This window comes from Passer montanus, unplaced genomic scaffold (genome assembly GCF_014805655.1).
Source record: "Passer montanus isolate IOZ18808 unplaced genomic scaffold, ASM1480565v1 scaffold5, whole genome shotgun sequence".
NCBI classification, from domain to species: domain Eukaryota; kingdom Metazoa; phylum Chordata; class Aves; order Passeriformes; family Passeridae; genus Passer; species Passer montanus.
In genome coordinates this window covers 8,703,723-8,718,361 of record NW_024369929.1, presented here as the reverse complement: position 1 = coordinate 8,718,361, position 14,639 = coordinate 8,703,723, and the positions used below count along the sequence as shown (strand labels likewise).

Below are 14,639 nucleotides of genomic sequence, written 5' to 3'. Positions count from 1 at the left end.
GGACAGCGCCGCGGGCCGGGCCCGGCACCCGCGGGGAGCGGCACGGCCCGGGCAGGGACAGGTCTGCAGGGGGCGAGGCCCGGGGCCGGGCTGTGCGTGTGCCCCGGGCGGCGGGGAGCCTGGTGAGGCGAATCGGGTCTGGCTCTGTGGCAGCCCCCAGCCCCGCCAGGCTTTTTGGGTCTCCCGCATCTTGCCCTTTGCTGGGTTGACTTTCTTTCACAGGCCTTTGTCATTTTTTGTTTTACACTGCCTTCATACAACTGAGATGCAAAGGCACCGTGGTCATTTGACGGTCAGATAAGCGCTGATTGTACTTGAACATCCATTTCTGGTGCTGCTACAATAACGCAGGGCACAGCTTTCCATGGGGGGTCTGGTGCTGGCACACTTGCGTGGCCTGTCCTTTCCCTCCTCTTTGGCCACTGTTGTGTAAACTCACTGAGGAACACGTGTTGTGGGAACTCTTGGCAGGCATCAACCAGTGAGTCTGTATTTACTTGTCTTCCCCGGCCTTGCTGGGATGATTGGGTAGTGCTTCATGCCATCATTCGCCTGTCAAGCAAAGTTGCTGTGCTTTGTAGACTGTAAAGAGCGTGAAGATAGTGAAGAGTTGTGTGCAACCTGCAGGGGAACATGGATGAGCAGGGTAGAGATGGACAGCATTTAGCATTAGCCTTGGCAAGACAGCCCTGGGAAGGGATGGGTGTAAGTGCTGGAAAGGTGTCCTGGGCAGAGCTGGGAAGCACAAGTGTTGTTGAGCAGCAGACACCGTACAAGGAGGGAAGGCCAACACAGCAGGCTTAAGCAAAGGTCGGTGAAAAAAGAATAGCAATAGGGTTCTAAATATCCAGAAGCCTGGTAATGAGGTGGTGCATGCAATTATTTTGGCAGAGCAGGCTAAAATTAGCATGCAAAAGGCCGAACATAATCAACAACGGGTTGTGGTTTTGTAATTCTATCATTATACAGGTTGGTGGATATACTACCTAAAAAATGGCAATTTATGTCAGCAGAACAGCATGAGCCACTGAAAATTGACTTCTTTCCTACCTCTGTCATGGTTTAATTTACTGTGAAAATTTTAATGTGAACAGTTGAGACCATTACCACGTTGAAGCATGTTAATCCCTTTCCTTTTTGAGCCTTTGTAAAACTCCCATTTGTTTACTCAGAAGCAGAACAGGGCCTTTTGTTTTAATGGCATTTTCTTTCCTTTCAAAAAATCATTATATGCTATGCAGCTGGTCATAGCTTTTGACTGGCTTACTAAATAGGCACCTGAATGGCAATAATATCCAACAAGTACATCTTGACTAGGAAAAAATAGGTGTGCTGTTCACAGAACTCACTTCCTTTGTGCAGACTAACAGGATGTAAAGTTCAAGTGAAGACAAAGCAGTCTCTAGTTTTAACATGACTTAGCAAGTAGAGGTAGAAGCCCAGAATCCACCACCAGGTAGGAAGAGAGCTGTCAGGAGAGGGGGGCATTAGTGCTGGGTGTTGGCTCAGCAGAGTGTGCCCAGAATGTGCTCCTGTGACTTGTGATGCCTTTACATACAACTTCATGGTAGATCTGGCTGATGTCTGCCTGAACCAAGTTAAAATTACAGTTCAGGCCATCTTTGCTAGGACTTTTCATCATCTTGGTTGCCAAGTTTTGCCTGATGCACACTTTGTTCAATGAAGGCAAAACCTAGTGAGAACATTAGTCTTTATTTTGCTTCTCGGAAGACATTATGGCATACAAATAAGAAGCAAAGAACTATTTGAGTTGAGAAGCAACTCAGATACTTCTGATTAACTGAATGCCTTTTATCCAGGGGATTCACTTGCTTCCAGATCTTTGAGTGGTTGCTAGCTACTTCTCTATTCATTATGCAATTAGTGTGTTTGATCTTTGTATTCTCATAAAAACTTCTATATTTCATGCTAATATAGTAGCTTTAGTAATGTGAGTAACAATACATTTAAATGGCAGTGTTATTGCCCCTACCAAGTGGTGTTTGGCATCAATGAGACCTTTGGCACGAATTTCCTGTCTGGGGACAAACTTCTTAGACAGTGTTTAATAAACCTGTGAAGTGTTGGAGCAGGACAGAAGTGATCTGCCTGCCCTTTAATGAAACGCAGACATTACTGACCTGGCTCAGAGTCAGCCGTGCATTTTTGTGCACATGGGTAGTGTCGTGCAGAGGAGGTTCCTCAGATCCCAGAGGCTCCAGCAGCAGGATGCAGACCTGCCCCAGCTCAGTGACTCCTGTCCCTCCCAGGGATGGTGCCTGTGGGCTCAGCCAGCTCCACGTGCCACAGCACTGCAGACAAACCCTCTCAACTCCTGCCTCAGCCTCCCACCCCTCTCTTTGGAGCTGTGTTGACCCAGTCATCAGTGATAACAAACCTGACAAACTATCCCTATGAGTAAAGAGAGGAAAAGATGCAGAAAGTGGCAAAATAGTGATGAAATGCCAGGGCACCATTGGAAAATTGTGTCTTATAACTGATGGAGTGCTCTAGCAGTCAAATTGCATTTAATGTTTCTTTGTGGATTGGTCTAAAATTCATTTGAGAAGGACTGGATTTGCCACACTTGGCCAAAACAATAATGATCAGATACCTGATGACTGAAAAGAGGTCACCTAGGTCTTATTACCTGGAAGGGCTGCTTTGCTTTTTGGTATCACATTTTCTTGTGCAAAGCCAAAATTTCCTTTAGCTTGACTGGAGGACAACAAATGGGTTTAGAATTGTATTGAACTTTAATAATAATGGTAAAGGAAATACAGTTTGGTTAATGTAGTTTTTATCTTTGTCTGTGATGTCTGTTATCTTCAGATGCTCATCAAAAATGCAGAATAAACACAAACCGGCCAGGTCACCAATCCAAGAAGTAAACAATTGTGTATGCAGAGAGCATGCAAAAATAGAGGGAAGATGCCATTGTGGTTAAAATGTAGAAAATAAGAATTTAATTTGTTGTACATTTGATGAGTGGTCTTTGCCTTTGAAGCACTAAATCCTCCTGTGTCTCACTTCCTTGTTTGTAAAAGACAGTTAACAACTCTTGTCCCTTTAAAAAGGTGTTGTGGAGACAAAATCCCTAAGGTTTATGAGTTTCTTTGATGCTGCTGTGATAGGAGCTGTATTAGCACACATGAACAGAAAAATCTCTTCCTTCAGATATCCTAGTTTATCTAGGATAAATGTCCTGGTTTATTGAGAAATTGCCCCTTGAATAGTCACTCAGATGAGATAAAAGGGAAAACTAGTGGTAGATTCAGAAAGATCAATAATGGTGTTTGTTTTATGAGTGACCCTGAAGAAACAATAGGCACTTAGTTGCTGAAATTAGCTACTGATTTAAAAATAGGAAGGAAGCTGTTAATGCAACTGTAGAGAGCAGAGAAAAAGTCTGGAATGACCTCAATAAAATAAGAACATGCCCAAATAAATGGCTGATGCCATTATTGAACAGAAGTCTAGGATTGTGCAGCTGGGAAGACAAGAACTGTATTTGGATAAGCAGCAGGAGTTTGTGTAGGGATGGCAAAGTTTATTTGGGATAATACAAGAGACCCAAGCAGGTAAGACAATGTATTTTAATGTAAAACACATGGATGTTTAAAGCTGTTTAGAACACGTTGTGCTGGGAGGAGAACACAGCCTTTAAAGTGTTGGTGTCACAATTTTGAAGGTGTATTTGCCATCTTGTAAGTGAAGTTCCCATTTGCTGTTTGTCTTGACCAGTTCCTTTATTTCTATTCTGAATTAACACATACTTTAACTCCAGATTTGCTACTTAGCTAACAATGAATAAATGCCACTCCTATGAATGCCACTGTGAAAAAACAGCTGCCAGTAGCAATGGCAGAATGGGATTTGGGCACTTCAATGTATTATTTGCAAATGGATGTGAAATGTTCAGTATATTGCTTAGAGTAATACATAGTAAATGCTGTCATTTTAATGGGAACTAGTGTCAGTGGCAGGCTGAGCCATCAGGATGTAGTGATTACATGGTAGTTTTCAGCTCAGTATTTTCAGTATTCTTGACTGCGTCCCCCTTCCAACAAGGCATGGAAGTAAGGCACCTGAAAGAATGAACTGAAATCATTCAAGGGAAAGGTTTAAAAGTAAGTTATGCCTAAAGACTGTGTTAGATGACAGCCTAGAAAGGCTCATAACACTGTGGCATCATAATGTAATACAATGTTAGACATTGTTAAAAGAAATTACTGCTACAGAGTAACAGAAAACTTTCAGTATCAGCAAAACAATTTCAAAAATATATTTTGAACACCCCTATATGCAGACATTTTAGTAAATAAGCCTCTGTCATCCAGTTCAGTGAAGTGTGGATGGAGCCAGAGGGTTGATTTTGGTGCGATTGTAGAAATAGGACCAAGGCTTATATTCTGATATCATTTTATAAAGTACAAGGTACAGAAACAACTTTGGTCTGTTATAATGGCCAGTATGACAGCTTGCGAATATTGAACTCTCCAACACATCATAGAAGAAAGGTTCTGTGTTTTAAGTGTTTGATATTTAAAACAGACCATTTATTTTTGTATTAATATGAGAATAAGGGAAGGTGGGTTTTTCCCTGGCAGGGTTTATCTTTTTTGGCAAAGAATGACAGGCAAAAATCAGATTAGATCCAGAAAACTTCAAAGGGCCCATCAAAATAGACAACAGATCTTTTTCTGTGTTTTTCTGCCAAAACTTGGTCTGCAGTCTTTTGAGCTTTTCTCCTTGGCCACTTGGGACCTGTCCAGTCCTGCACCATGTGCTTTTCTCCTTTCTTTCTTTTGGTTGCTCTGGTTTATGATCTCACTTTTGCCATGTTACTAAATATGAGTCCCCTGTGACTTCTCCTTTACCAACTCAGAGCTTCTTCAGTCTCTCTCCCTCTTTAATGATGTACTTCACTCATACATCAGTCCTCAGAGACCTGCAAGCCATTTCTCCTGGCAGGTCTCTGTTTGTTCCTTTCTGAGATGAGACGTGATTTGCTGACCACTGCAAAGGTCTGGCTTGTCCTGGGCACTGATGGTGAGGTCGTGGCTTCCTCAGGCAGCACTTCCTTGACTTCTGTTCTGGTGCATGGGAGAAGAGCACATTTAAGGCAACGAGTCCTTTATGGAATTGTTTGTGCTTTCTAGTTCTTCTGCACCACGTTGGCACATGTTGCTTAGACAGCATTTAAACTTATTTGCAGATACCTGGTCATATCCTAGAGTACAGGTGAATGCATTTTCAGTGAGTTAATCAGTTAATTGAGTGATGATTTCTTCATTTCCTGAAACAAAAATAACAAGGAGTGAAGTATTAATTCTCCTACTGTTTGGAAAGTAGGGAACTTCAGTAGCTGGTGGTCTTTTTCTATCTTCCTGCAATCAGTTTTCAATGTGAATTAAAAAGATTTAATCTGAGGATTGTAGTAGAAAATGTCATCATTTTTATGCATGAGGTGGAACCATAGCTTACAGTAAAACCTTTGCTCTTGTTTGACAAACAAATAATTTTGGGGCCAAGATGTTCCATGTTTGTTGTTAGCGTGGCAGGGGTGTATGGGGAAGCATCTTTAAAATTCAGTTCTTTAAATCTCTCTGCTGTTTTTTTTCTCTTTAATTAGTTTAAATAATTAGCCTCAAATGTGCAAGTCTGATCTTTTTGTGTAGATGACAATAGATGAATACATCTTCTGCAGTGTCACAATTTTAAGTCCAAATAAGCTAACACAGAGTAAAGACAGTTGTCTCAGAAGTTTTGAGGCAATAAGCAAAAAAGTTTTTCATACCCATGCTCTACAGATTTTTTGTTAGATACTTTTCCATGTTACTTTGAAGCCACTGAATAATTTTCATCAACTGATCTCATGGAAATCATTGGATATGTCCTTTGGATGAAGGAATAGTGCTCCTTCAGTGAAATCTGTGGCCTGTTAAGTCAGTCTGTATGTTACTACTACAAAAAGATAGGAGAAATATTTGTTTCCCCTCATTAAGTGACAGATCTCTTTTTTATTGGGTAAAGAACCTTTTAGGATTCCCAACTGGAATGAACTTTTGGTAGGTAGCAAAATGAAGACAGAGTTTTCAGCCTTAACTCTTCCATTTCCTAATTTTCCTAATAACACATTAGCAAGTCTTCCTGCATTTAGGGTAATAAACATCTTGTAAGCAAGTGATTGCTGACAGTAAGTATATACAATTGTCATTTGAGGATGGAAGAAAGGACTTCCTGATAATGCTGCAGAAATTATAACAATGGGGAGAGGCTGGGCATTTTAACTGTTCCAAATGGTGGTGCCTGAGCAGCAAAAACCTTTCCACTGTGGGCTGGAGAGGCATAAGGAAGAATGAGGCTGCCCGAGGCCTCTCAGAAAACTGCAGTTTGAGTGGAAATACAGCAACAAGCACTGGGAAGTGTTCTGTGTGGAGCAGGCAGGAAGGGGAGGTGGAGATGGCTTTCTGAAAGTGTTGGGAGTTAGCTGAACATCAGCACTGTGCTGGTTCTTTAGGTACCCTGGTACTTGTCAGTGCTTCCCCTGTGCCATCCCTCCCTGGTCCCAGCCCCCAGGGATATGTGTGTGTGTGCACACACCTGTCCTCTGCACATGCTCCCCTGGAAACCTTTAGGTACCCTGGTACTTGTCAGTGCTTCCCCTGTGCCATCCCTCCCTGGTCCCAGCCCCCAGGGATGTGTGTGTGTGCACACACCTGTCCTGTGCACATGCTCCCCTGGAAAAGATTAGATCTGAGAGCACACGAGGAGCACATGGGCTGGGCATCAGCTGACTCTGGGCTCCAGCAGAGGCAGCATCAACAGCCTGTGGTTTGGCTGAAGCACAATGGAGCAATGAGAATGAACCATTATTTGAAAGATTCCAAGAAATATTTGGCAAACAAGGCAGTGTCATGAGGTAAAGCTTTTAAAACTTAAAGAAGGAAACAGATCCTTGCTTCCTCCTCCTGGGAAGGTCTCTGCAGTACTGGCTTTGCACATCTGAGATTGTTTCATTCATTTGTGCAGCAGCCAGTTCTAAACCTGATACTGAAATTGGATATAAACTGCAGATTCATTTCGTTTTCCTTTCTTCTGCTCAGACTGTTTGACATGAGAGGCTTGATAATACTTTTGCCTGAAGGGTATATGAGACCTGGCTTTGGGGATTGGTTTTGTTTGTTTGTTTGTTTGTGGGGTTTTGGCTTTAGAAAACAAAAGGAAGGTAAGAAATTTGAGTCAATACTGCAGCGTCTTAACAAAACAATGAACTTCCCATGTTATGAAGTAGTTCCTATTGCCCCAGTCTGAAGTTCCCCATCCTTCAAGTGGTCTCAGGTCAACTCAAATATTATCCTTGGCATCAGTGTCTCTCCAAAAAGACATGTAATGTCCTTGAGTTTCAGAAGGATTTTATCTCTGCCTCCTGGCCTTTTGTAAAGCTCTGCTGAAATCTGAAAATGCCTTCAGAGTCAACATAAAGGGAGGACATGATGTCCTCTGCTCTGGGCCACACAGAGCCCTACATTAGAAAGGACAGGTGTCCACAGACTTTGGTCTCTGCCTTAGAAAAGTACATTTAAATCTCTTTCAGCTTTCCATCAGCAGCTTGAAAGGTTAATTAGCATACATCTGTAGCCCGACAATGCAAACTGGAAACAACTGTTTATTTTGCCTTGCAGCAATGTGTAAAAAACCTAGAGAGAGGCTGTTTGCCAGCTCTGGTTTGGCTGCTTGAATAGAAGACATCATATAACAAAAGAGGAAAAACAGGGCAAGGAATATCATACACTAAAGAATTTCCTCAAGACCATCAGTTAACAAAACATCCTACATGCAGCAAAATAGGGCCTGGGAGGAAGGAAAAAAATTCCAGGCTGCAAGGACCTTACAGATGTCACTGTGGTGTCACTGATGTCAACTAGGAAACAGTGTGTCAGCCTTTAAAGTCAGGAACTTTGTCCTGCTGGGCCTTGGAAGGCACCTACCTATGAAGCCACTTAAAATACAAAGAGTAAAACTACACCAAAGGCAATGAGCAGAAGAAACTTTAAGTCTGGGGGAGCTCAAGATACAATTGCACAATAATGCAAACCATTTCTGGGAATCAATCCCATATCAGACTGCATTACTGAATGTACTAAATATAAGTACATATTGAAACTTAATAATAACAGAGGGAATGACCTTACGGAGATGTGTAGCATCAGTCTGAAGATGCAATCCAGGTGGGAGAAGCAGGAAAGTGCAAAGAGAGGAGCAAAAGCTATAGTTGCAAAGAACAATTCTGGAGTTGCTGCTATTTCCTTGATCTGCTGATGTGTTTTGCATACAAAGTCATTGGAACCAAGCAGCTCTTTCTTACTAGTTTTTCTTCAGCTTCACAAAACTTATATTTGACAGCATTCACACCTCCATGGAGGGTTACTGTCAACCCTTTCTTTTAATTCTTGGAGGACAGTGTATCTTCCTCATCTGGAATCTCTTCCCCATGTAGAAAGCAAGAATCCAGGTCTCCATCCCTGACTGTTACCCTCGTCTCTGACCCGTTGTTTGGTAACTAGGAGGCAGCTCCTGCTGCTGCTCCTGTGCTTAATCCTCTGGGAAATGTTTGGATGTGGGGCACTTACAGTTCACCTTTTCTATGGCATTGTGGGTGTCCTCGTGGGGTGGGAGCAGGGGAGGGCGTGCCCTGGAGCAGTGTTTGGACTCACTTGTGCCATGGGTTGTCTGTCCTGACACAGCAGCATGAGGGGATGGCAGAAAGCAGAGTGCTGTACCTCGAAAGGAGATTTGTCTCCTTCCTCCTCTTGAGTTTTGCTTTTCCCTTTCCTACCTCTGCTTGTGCAGAGACCAGCCAGGCACAGGCTGAGGGTGCTCCAAAGCCAGCAGGCATGGAGGGCTGTGTTTGGCACCCATAGGAAGAGCAAAGCTGTCCATTTATAGCCTCCTTCCTTTCTTGGGATAGGATTGGTTGCTGAACACTAAATCAATCCCACCAGCCCCACTGATTGCTTTTGGTGTGTGCATTGCCCTAAGCATGCGTGTATTTTTCCTTAGCTTCATTTAACATGCTCCAGCCTGTCCATCCATGCCCTGCACAAGGGCTGGACCATTTTCCCAGGTGCATTTGCACCCTGTGGGGCTCTGGCCACGCTGGCAGGACGTGTGTTTGTGTGTGGGATTGCTGCTGAGTGCCTTGACCTTTGCAGCACACTGGTTATTCAAATGTAACTTGTGGTCCACTATTGGCTTCCTGTAGTACTGCTGCTTCCAGCTTTCTCTCTCTGACATTGCCAATCCTTTTTCCCAGCTGTGTTGTGCTTTCCCTGTGCAGGCTGAATTTCAGTTTACGTTGCAGCTCGTATTTCTCACAGACCCAGGACTGTGAGTCAGTTGTCGCTGGGTTTACAATCACTGGGTGTAGGGAACTGACTGCACGTTTCTGCATACACACCCACGAGCCTATCTTTGAATATTTGCAAAGGTTCCCACCTTGCTGTCCCAAATGTCACTTCCAGAACCTGGAAAAAGGTGCTGAGGGAGGCAGATCCTGGCAAGAAATGCATCTAAGCAAGGTATCTCATGCCAGGCACTGTCCTACTGTAGTGGCATGGTTTTGTCATCTTTTTCTTAAACTGATTAGTTGCTTGTTGGTTTTCAGCCCAGATGTCATAGTTTCCATCTGAGCCAGTGTAAATTTGTATTTCTGTAAGGATTTCTTCAGACTCTATTATCTGGAATCCAATTAAGTAGCGTTCATTCAGGATTAATCACAGGTGGAAGTGTTTGCAGAATTGAGGTTCCTGTGTTCTTAGCAGCAGACTATTGCTGCTGTATTTCATTATCCCCCAGTAGAAAGGGCTGGGGAATTTCATGTGTTAGTTGCCTGCACAGCTGCACTGCATGGCTGTCCTGGGTGTTATGGAATAGCAGAAGGAAGATGATATCTTGTCCCAGTAGTTTGCTCTCTAAAGACCATGTCCCACAGGCAGGGAATGAGTTTGACTGCATAAAGATTCCTTGGTTTCACTAAAACTGCTTACATGTGTGCTGACATGCCTGTAGAAACATAAAGTAGGACCACAGCCTGAGGGAGAAGGCAGACGTTCATCTTAAAAAAAGAAAAAATAAAATCTGACATTCCTTACTGCAGTGCCTCTCCAGATACCAGGACTTTTGAAAGATATTATTGGTGCAGCAAACTCAGAAGATAATTCTTTTCATATGGTGTCTGGATCAGGTGACTTGCATATGTGCAGGTACCCCTTTTGCTGTTTTTTATCAAAGTTATTTTTCAAAATCTTCCTCTTGTGCAAATTTTATTTTCCTTTGTCACAGTCAGTATTTCTATCACAGCTTGTAGAAGAAGGTAGCATAAAGCTATTAAGCCTCATGGTTAGAATTTTAATGTCTGCAAAGTAGTAAGTTTGTTCTCTCTGATAATATTTTGTTTTCTTTGCATTTATTTATGCAACTCTGCTTTGGAGCCTTTTAATGTTTGTAAGGTAGTGGGTCAGTTTTGTAAACAGATTTTTTGAATTGGTGCTTCTGGTAAAATGACAAAAACTCCTTGTTGAAAGATGAAAACATTAGAGAAGGCACATTTGTCAGATGGGGCTCTTCAGCATTAAAATGCTGTGAATGTTTGCTCCTTATCTTTTAGAAGATGCTTTATGCCATCTCCTGCCTTACAAATGAATGGATTCACCTGTGTACATAATTGCCATGTTATTGTGCTGGATGGGGTCTGATCATACAAAGACAATGGCTTTGTTTATGCTGCCAAACTGTGTGCCCAGCTGTGCTTGCAGGATCAAGCCTCTAGCTGTTAACTTTCTAGAAGGCCATAATAATAAAGATTTTAGTGGCAATATGTTCAGAAGAAATGCCAGCTTCTTCAGCAGATGTGGGAGCAAGGAGAACCATTTTTTAATGAGAAGCTTACACTTTTTCTGAAACATTTGCTGCTAGATGATGGTGTCAGTTTGCTTGTTTGTCAAATGTCAGCCAGGAAGTGACCTGCTGTAATGACAGGGGTGTCAGGGCTGGAACCAAGGCAGATTTATTGAAAATGATGCCATCCTGAATGCTGCATGTGAGGCTGAATTGGGGATCTTGACAGGTAAAAGCAGTGTGAGCTAAAACACTGTGGTTGTGGAGTGTGGTTTGGACACGTCATGTGTCATCATCGGTGCATTAAAAACTAAAGGCAAGTGACAGAATTTAAAATTTTCAGTACTGACAGAAAGGCTTTTGGTTGGATTTTCTTGGTTTGTATGAGGTCTGTATAAGCACTCTGTCTGGTTCCCAGTATAAATCTGTATGTGCAGTGTTCCCTAATGCCCTTCCTAGTTCCAGATATGTGTATCACTAACCAAGTCCTCTTTCATTTGTAATTGCCTTTTCCATTTATTTGCACAACATGAGTTAGAATAATATGCTGTTTCTTCATAGCTGCTTTTTAAAACAAAATAGCCACCTGATTTAAAACATGCTTAGTATGGATACATCCCATATTCATAGGTTTTAAAAATTTAATATTAATGTATGTGGGAAATAGTACAGTTCCACACATGTAATTTGTTCCTTGACAGGCTAGATCCTTAAAATTAATCTTCTGGTTACCTCTCCAAGTCTGGGATAGAAATGAGAAACCGTGATGGGCAGAAGGTATAGAGATAGAAAGTTAGAGAAAATCAGAGGAAGGAAGCAGTTTCTGGGGTAAACTTTGTGACATAACTGCAGCTGAGTTACTGGGTTTTGTAGGTAACTTGTGTTCATGGCAACACCGTGTTCTGAGAGGTTCTTTGAGAGTAGCACAAAGTACTGGCACATACTTCATACATCTCTTCAGCTTAATATATTGGATAGAAACAATGGATGTTAAAAAGTAACTCTTCATCCTACACAAATATAAACATATAGGCAACTTCAAGCCTATGGTTAATCCATGTGAATTAAGAGTATTTACATGCTTAAAACTCCTATTTAGTGGTTTTGATGTAATTTTTTTTTCTTTATAATGATGGGCTGCCACCCTAGCAAATCTGGTCGCTACCATATTGGTGTATTCATCTTGTCTCTGACATTAATGCCACTTATATTTCTAAAAATACATATTTTTTGTCTTTCATGTTTTCATTATTTCATTTGAGGTTTTTTTCTTTCCTAACATGGATTACTAATTAGGATCTAAGTTCATAGGTCTACAGTATATAGTGGAGTGCTTTGTAAATTTTAATACAGTTTCACTCCTTTCAGCTGCTGCTTGAGTTTGGGGGGCTGGGTTTGAGGAAAACGTTCATTTTAATAAATAAAGTTGTTATTCTTTTAGGAACCATCTAAGTAAATTCCAACAACATTATATTTAGAGTCAAAACTAAATGAAAATTCTCATTCTGAGATTTTGGAAGCAGAAAAATGGGCAGGTGGGGAGGGGTATGACTTGACTTGGAAAAACTTGTTCCTCTTTAGGCAGGAGGATTAAAATTCCTAAGAGTTTAACCTAGGCTGGGGGACTTTGCAAAGAAGGCACTTGACACCCCAATGGCAGCTCCTGGAAATACCAGCAGAGACTGAAAGCAAACCCAGTGAAAATACCACAGCTGGGTCCAGGTGCTGCACAGACACCACTGTGACTCCATGGATCTTTTTTCATTCCATGGTTTTAGCAACCCAGTAGTTGACACAGGCAAAAGTTACATCTTAGCAAAATAGTTTGGGGCTTTAATGGCTTGTTTTGTGCCTTAGAGGGTGGCTGAGGCTGGGGGAGTAAAGGAAACAGCTACAGACAGTTGTTAGGTTTAGGGCGACCAGGGGCTTTCAGAGACCCCCCTGCAGGTACGAGTTTGCAGTTTGGCAGCAGAGTAAACAGAAGAACCTGCCTTTCCAAAATTATTGCAAATTGCTCCATTTCATTGCCTTTGCAATTAGATTTCATTGCTTCTCATTTCCCCAGCTTGCGTACACGTTGTCGGTTTTTACGTGTCACTTGCATCACAGCAAAACTGCCCTGCGTGCCAGGGATGCTGTGTGACCAGACTCACCCACAGCCCCCAGGTGTGCTGTGGGGCCTGTCCCCGTGCACCAGGAGCAGGTGAGAGCTGGCTCAGGGTGCTGTGCTGGTGGCTGTGCTGTGGCAGCCCCGCTGCCTGCAGATGTTGTGCGGCTGCGGCGCTGCGCGCGCAGCTTGGCTGGCACAGCTGCCTGTGCCTGCCAGGGCTGCCTGCCCAACAGCTCCATCAGCTCATGTCCCAGCTAACAGAACCTGGGCTTGAAGGAGCTGCTGAAATCCTGTAAATAGGTGTTCTGGTGTGGCACATTAGGACTGTGAGGCTTTATGTTATGTGGGTCCAGAGAGAGCGGCATAATGCAGACAAATAGATGCTCGGCTGTGTCTCCATTCCCTCTAGAGGACACTCACAGTCCCATCTCTGCTGCACCTGAACCTCAGAGGGCTGCAGGATACTAAAAATGCTCTGTGTTTTTAAGGGACCAAGATTTTGTGGTCTTTTCCCAGGCAACAGTAAGTATTTTCTGTATGAGGCACTTGTTCAGTGCAAGGAGAGTTTCAGGCCCCTGGTGTTACATCCCTTAGCTGCAACTGGTGGTGAGAAAACAGGTCACAGAGGAGACAGGAGGGTTTGCTGTACCCAAAAACCCAGATAACAGTGGAATCTCCAGAGTCTCAAGCTTGAATCCTCCCTAGCAGGAGCAAGGGGCTGTAGTAACTGAAGGAGATTGTTCCTTTCTTTGTCTCAAGTGTGTGTCCACCCTGTCACAAACCGGAGGGTTGTGTTCTCCATCGATCGCGTTTCCTTACCCAAAACAATCTTAGCCACAAGTTGTAATGTCAGTAAGGTTTTGTGTATTTTTTGGGAAGCTGGACTAAATACTGCACAGAGATGTTCCGTATTCTTCAGCCTGGAAATATTGTGTAAATCTGATTTTTCTAACTGACTTTTTGGGGTAGAAAATGATACTGAAAAAGAAATGGCAAATTAAGCCAGCCAAGTCTAGGAGACCGCAGTCTTCTGGAAATTTGCTTACCTTTTGGCTTTAAGTGTGCTGATAGGAGTATAAGGACTTGCAACACTTCTTTTAATAAAAGCTTGGACAGTGGAATATGGAGCTTTGGGTGGAACAAATGAGCCTCAAGTATAAATTCAGTTGTGTGTATTTGAGCAAATGTCAACGCTCTAGGCCGGCTGCATCTAATTGAAAGTGTTTTGATCAAGTTAACTGGCAAAAGAATCCAACTTCATGAATATAACATTCTTCCTTAAAACCAAACAAAATCAACGAAGTAGTAACATTCTAGTGTAAATATTGGGAAGGAAAAAATATTTCTCAGTCTAAAGAATTTTTATATGATCCATGCACTCTGAGGAGATGAGATAAGAAGGTGGCAGGGTTTATCTGAACACTTTGGGGAGGAAGGTTATATGACTTTTCAGGCCTCTTTGGTTTTTGAGAAGAGAGTAGGAGGACAGAAATACAATGTTTGTGAATGCCTAGTCCCTGAAATTTCTCACTTATTGATGTCTTGACTGGTTATTTAATTTTTATTTGCTGTTTGTCTTCTAAACACATTTTTATATGCACATTTCTTGCACGCTTGTATATTTCAA

The 14,639-nt window shown here is 42.4% G+C and overlaps 1 protein-coding gene across 1 annotated transcript in view; it reads left to right on the top strand.

Annotated features, from left to right (window-relative positions):
• HDGFL3 (HDGF like 3) overlaps window positions 1–14,639 on the top strand; it is a 36,658-nt gene that overhangs the window by 454 nt on the left and 21,565 nt on the right. The window lies entirely within an intron of this gene.